Below are 6604 nucleotides of genomic sequence, written 5' to 3'. Positions count from 1 at the left end.
ATGGCCTCGAATTTCCTTATAAGATTAACCACTTTAGTATTGATATAACCATCCTCTTTCAGAAGGTATATTTCACCCCTCTCCTTTGATTGAGTGGGCCTAGAAGTGGTGCTCGATTTTGGAGAGGTGTCCCATGATTGTACGTTTTCAGCAAGTCTGTCCAAATAATCTCACACATCATCGACATTTTTGTTCATGAATTCCTCATTGCACATTGTCTTAACCAATTGGCGCATGGAAGATGTCAGTCCATCATAGAAAAAGTGTGTAATACACCACGTTTCAAAACTATGTAGTGGGCATAAACTGACAAGATCCTTGAACCGCTCCCAACATTGGAAGAACATTTCATCATCCTTTTGGTCGAAGTTCATGATTGACTTTCTGAGGGTGTTCATTTTATGGTGTGGGAAAATTTTCTTTATGAACTCCCTTGTCATGTCATTCCATCTACAAATAGATCATAGACATAGTGAATGCAACCACGTCTTAGCTTTCTCTTTTAAGGAAAAGGGAAGGAGTTTTAGCCTAACCGTGTCCTCAGACACGTTCGGAAAATATAGAGTGGCTATGATCTCATCAAACTCTTTCATGTGTAAATATGGATTTTCATATTCAAGTCCATGGAATTTTGGAAGGAGTTGGATCACCCCTGGCTTGATATTCATATGTCCTTATTTTTTGGAAAAACCATGCATGAAGGTGTGCTCACCCCCGCCGGTTGTAAATAATCTCGTAAAGTATGAGGCGGGGGTACTTAATGCACCTCATTCTCATCCTGGATTTCCTCAACCCTAAGTTGAGGTGGATTTGGAGGTTCATTGGCCGGTTGATTGACAGCCATAACTTTAGTTAGCTCTGTGGATCTCGAGTGGTGTTTAATCCTGTGACAGATAGATAACTCCTCAACCAATCCTCCTTCACTCAAGAGACGTCGAGTGTTATCACGGACCCTCTTGGGCATGAAACACTCTCGGCCCTCAATTTCAGAATCTAACCTAAACCTAAAGGGAAATAAGGAAATAAAAATTTGGAAATAGAAAGAAAGAGAATTAGAAAGAAGTTACCAAATTAGAAGTTTTTATTTTGGGATCCTGCAAAAGAAAAAGGAAGGTGAATTAGTTTCTAAAAAGGAATTAGGAAAGCAACCTAATTTCTAAAAATGAAAAAGGAAAGTTTGTAAAAATAGAAAGTAAGTTAGTTTTTAAAAACAGAAAAAAGAATGGAAATTAGTTTCTAAAAACAGATAAGGAAAGTTTCTAAAAAATAAAAAATTAGTTTTTAAAAACAAATTAGGAAAGTTTCTATCCTAGAATTAGAAAGTAAATTAGTTTCTAAAACAGAAAAGGAAAGTTTCTAAACCTAGAAATAGAAAGCTAAGTTAGTTTCTAAAATAATTCTACAAAAACCCTAACATAAAAATAGAAAGTAGAAAAACCCTAATTTTAAACCAATTCCAAAACTAGTTAATCTCAGAAAAATGTAACCATTAATCCCCGACAACGGTGCTAAAAACTTATTCACAACCCCAAGTGTAGGGTCGTGATATAGTAATAATCTCGGTTCGAATCCACATGGACTAATCTTGTGAGTATTCTAAAATCAACTAGAAGTAGAACTAGAAGAAGATGTAAATATAAATCTGGAATTAAAGGGAGTACTTATGAAAGTTTTAATTATAAACTTAAGAATTCAAAGGTGGGAACTAAGGTTTCCAAGGATCCACTTGTAGCAATCAGGGAGATCTATTACTTGATTCAAGAACACAACTGGAATCAGACTCCTATCGTATCCAGTTGGAAGATATCTTAATAAAATCAAATTAGAATTTCCTTTGACCTAATTCTCAACAGATGAGAGTTGTGAGAACTTGAAGTGATTCCATCACCGAGCCATGTCCAGGAGACAATAGCAAACAACAAGATATACCAATTCCATAATCAAGCATAGGAGAATTATGAGGGTCAGAAGGGATTCCATCACCCAACCATGCCCAAGGGACGATGGTGAACAACAAGATTTACTAACTTCACAATCTCAATACATGAAAAGAAGATACTCAAAGTTATTGAAGATCTATTGTAATTTGAGTTACAATAAACCATTAAGAACTGAAAGTATTCCTTAAATATCAAACTAAAATCAAAGAGAATTCAACATAAACATGAATCAAAGCAATAGAAACATCCCATCACGCTACAAGCTTCACCTCTTAGCCTTAGCTAAGAGGTTTAGCCAACCATAGACATGATTGAACCAAAGTCTCTTAAGAAAAACATGAAAACAGCTAAGGAAGAAGAAGAAAAATTCTTGGCGACGGCTTCTCCACCTTTTTTTCCCACTCCTTAAACTCTAGAAGATGCCTATGAACAGCCCAGGGAGTCCTATTTATAGTTATGGAACTCCAACTTTCGCACCTAGTTGGAAAGCTCTAGAAACCGCCTCAAATTTACACGGTTTGCTAAAATAGACTTCACTCTGCACAGTTTCTCAAAATAGACTTCATTCTACGCAATTTCGTAAAATGACCCAGAGTTTTAAAATATACTTTTTCAGAATGATTTCAGGATTCCTTTTCTTCATTTCAAATCTTTGATTCTCTTCATTCCTCACTTGGTTTTCTTGGATCTTTGGCATGTGAATTCTTCAATATTTGTATCCTAAGATCCATCACTTGCCTTGGTGATTCTTGAGCATTAAATCCATACTTTTAACACCCTTTTCAATCCAAGCTCTTAAATTTACCTTGCAACACAAACATGAGTAAAATAAAACATTAAGCATTATCATGTTCATAAAACCAAGCTATAAATGGGGGATAACATGCAATATTTGACCCTCAACCATATGCATCGCTAAAAAGTGGCAGGGGCATTACACAATTCGAATGACATCCTTTGGTAAGCAAAGGTGCCATAAGGACATGTGTGAAAAGGCTGAGCTAAACGTCCTAGAAGGGGGGTGAATAGGACTATGCCAAATTAAAAAATAAATGCATAATTGAAAGAAAGATATCACAATCAAATAATAAATAAGCACAAGTAGATAGCAACCTCAAAAGCACTAGTCTTGAGAGGTTAATACAAACTTAGTTCTAACGACAACCTAACACCAAAAACCAAAGGCTTACGGCAGGACGATCTTACTAGAACATTTGTAAGTATCAAAAACCCAAACCAATAAAGAGGCAAAGGAAATAGCAAAGAAAATAAATTAAGTTATTACAACATTCCTACAAGTACATAAAATAAATTATACCATTCACCATAAATGCTTAAAATAAAATTACAACATTCACACACATAAGCACATTCAATCATCGACCACAACATCAGAAATTATAGTGGTTTGCTTGTGTGTACACCAACTGTTAGAAAACAACCACACAACTACTCCACTCCTAATATTCACTCCCTCGAGATATTAGCGTTCACTATGAAAAAAGGTTTTCCAAGGTTCACCTTAAAACCTTCATAATTGTGTCTTTGATTGGGCTTACACAGTCACAAAAACCCCACACTCTGAGATTTTCTAGATCACCTCAGACAAAACCAAAAAGAAATTTTTGTGGCACAACCTCAAAAACCAAAAAGGATATACAAAATGTAAGTGTACTTATCTAGAACTTTTCCTTTGAAGAAGCTTAGTAGAACCGATTAGATGTAGAGGAAGATGTTTAATGTCCGGTCTCATAGACGAAAAGGTTCTAGTTCTAAATGATTTTTAATTAAATCAACCTGGGCTAACTTGATTTGATTTTGATCTCAAGAAAGGGGAAAATACAAATCCCTTCTTAATGTAAGATTAGAATAAAGATCACAAAATCAAATTACAAAAGCTATTAAAAGAAAATCTAAAATTAGCACAATATAGCTTAATAATATCATAAACTTATCTCTCAGAGTGATATCTTGATTTCGCTTTTATGAATGAATAAACTCTGAAATTTGTGCTCTATTTATAGTTGAAAATACTGTTCACTCGACTGGTCTAAGAGTCGGTTCGACTAGTCAAAAGACCAATTAAATTTTAAATTTTCTAGCGCGATAAGATAAGACCGTTACTCGACTGGTCAAGTGGCATCCTCGACTAGTCAAGTGGCCTGCTCGACTAGTCGAGCAACGCACTCGACTGGTCGAGTGGGACCAGAATATGTTGCTAAACTTTGAGTCAAGTCTGCTTGACTGGTTGAGTACTGTTCACTCGACTAGTCGAGAAGTCTCCAGGACTAGTCGAGAGTCCAATAGAAAATTCTGAAAAATTGTAACAAACCTTGGACTGGTCGAGCCAGTACTTGGACTAGTCGAACAAGGTCTAAGACTAGTCGAGAAAATGACCTATAAACATATAAAACGACCCACATAAAATAAGCAATGAATATGACACAATCTAAGGTCAATCTAGGGTCATCCAAACCTGTTTGTGAGTTGTAACACTTGAAACATCAATTTGCTTCAAAATCTTGAATACTTGTGATACGTGAAGCTTGAGTTTGATTTCTTGAACTTGAGCTAGAGTTACGATTGAGTCTTTAGCGAATAGTAGTTGAACTTCAAACTTGAACTTGATTTCTTGAATTTGAGCTTAAAACCATGAACTTCAACACTCTGCACTTCAACTTGAAAATGTAGGCAAGTTCGATGAAGATCTAGAGAACTTTAAAATATACGAACCTGATCACTTCAACTCAAAGCATGATACAAATACTAAATAGTTTGGCACAACAAAATTTGACAACACTACGGGTGCTAGATTTACACAATAGCATTTATAATCTCCCCCTTTATCAAATTTGTGACAAAACTAAATAGAGAGTCATGTACAGTAAAGAATCATACACCAGTCATGCACAATAAAGAATCATGCACCAGACATGCAACAAATGATCAATAGTCAGTCACTACTCCCCCTCATTCCATAACTCCACCTTAATCCAGGAGAGGTGATTTGCAGAACCTATTGTAACGTCTCGAAAAAATCCATACAAAGACCCGAGTACCACCTCAGGCAGAAATCACCCAGGACCAAAACCTTTAGAAATTAGGTTAATATTAGCAAGTGCTAAACGAGAGTACTTATGAAATTAGCACTAATCACTTTAAATATAATCTGCAAGACCCAAACGGTGCAGTATCATTGACGCTATATTACCCTAAAATCTAGAATCCATCCCTAAACCCGGTTGCTCTCGGGAGCACACCGAAACTCCGTATCGGACCTGGACCGTACGTCGAATGTCCGATGACCGTAAAACTATACAGTTATGACTGCATGACTGGACTTGACAACCCCCTCGAAAATCAAGTCTTAATTGTGTCTAGAAATGTACAACTTGAGCCCGGAGCGAGGAGTGTGAGAAACGTGAAAATATTTAGAAATAACAATCCGAATTTAAGTAATCTGAGTCGTGTCGCTTGCGCGCCAAATATAAGGATTCAGACCATCAGAATCTGACCTAAATACACCCGCGGATCAGGAGAAATGTCCCACACATGTCAGTGTACTTGTGACCCTGATCGAGTGACCATGACCGTTAAACTGAAATTGGTCCACCACGGCTGATCTACAAACCCGATTGGAACGAAAACTCAGCCTGACCTAGATCCATGGTTAGGGAGCTTAAGTCTGACCGTGCGTAGAAAAGGGGCCACCAGAAGTGCTCCATTGGGCCGGAACAGTCCGTATTTGGACATAACCTAAGTATACCTTGGCCCTGGGGCCATTTCCATCAAACCTGGGCCTATATAAGGACATTAAACCCCCTCTCTCATATCCCATACGAATTTGAGGAACCCTAGGAGAGAGAGAAGAGAAAAGAGAGAGGAAAAGAGAGAAAGTGAGAGTGAGAGTTGGAGAATCTTCCTGGGATTCGATCCCACTATTCCACGCACTCAACTACCTTTCTTGTATCGGTATATAGGCGATTCTGATTCCGTTCTTAGGTAAGAAAACCTAACCCTAACATGTTTTAGGGTTTCAAATAGTGTAAGTTATGAAATAGCTAACCTAATTTATGCTATAGGTTGCCAATCTGCCGTAGACAAAGACTTGACTTTAAAACTGAGTTCGTTACGAGTCTACCAACGAAAGGTGCAGACTATAAATGTATAGGTTATGGTTTTCAAGGCTTTCAATGTCGATTAATGGTTTATTACTGATGTGGGTGCAATTTCACTTGCTAAATGCAATGTTTGTATCTCGTTTCTGATATATATGAACTATATTGAGTTTAGTGTATTCCATGTATATGTAGAAAGTATCGTATACGTATGGAATTTGAACGTGTGTTTGCCATGATTAATTATCGTGTGATTATGCTAGTTGTATGTGTAATAACTCCCCGGTGAAAGGATTTGGCCCAGGATGTGTTACAGCCAACATACGTCATGTATGTTGAAGTGTGCAGACTAAGTGTTTGTCGAAATGTCTGAGTGATCGTGGAATCATGATTAATACCTGTTATGATAAATGTTTATTAATACATGATTGTTGTACGTGTCGTAACTCCTATGCGAAGGGATTTGCTATAATATGCGTTTTAAGTAAATAAATCTATGTATGTTGGAATATGTAGTCTAAGTGTTTGTAGAAATGTCTGAATGAT

General features: G+C 36.9%; 1 non-coding gene across 1 annotated transcript; it reads left to right on the top strand.

The window, feature by feature from the left end:
- Positions 1–285: 285 nt before the first annotated feature.
- LOC131224425 (small nucleolar RNA R71) lies at positions 286–392 on the top strand. The gene has a single exon (XR_009160910.1). It is a non-coding gene; the product is annotated as a small nucleolar RNA R71 (small nucleolar RNA).
- The last annotated feature ends 6212 nt before the right edge of the window (positions 393–6604 follow it).

Source organism: Magnolia sinica, chromosome 13 (genome assembly GCF_029962835.1).
Source record: "Magnolia sinica isolate HGM2019 chromosome 13, MsV1, whole genome shotgun sequence".
NCBI classification, from domain to species: domain Eukaryota; kingdom Viridiplantae; phylum Streptophyta; class Magnoliopsida; order Magnoliales; family Magnoliaceae; genus Magnolia; species Magnolia sinica.
This window is presented reverse-complemented; position numbering and strand designations above follow the sequence as displayed.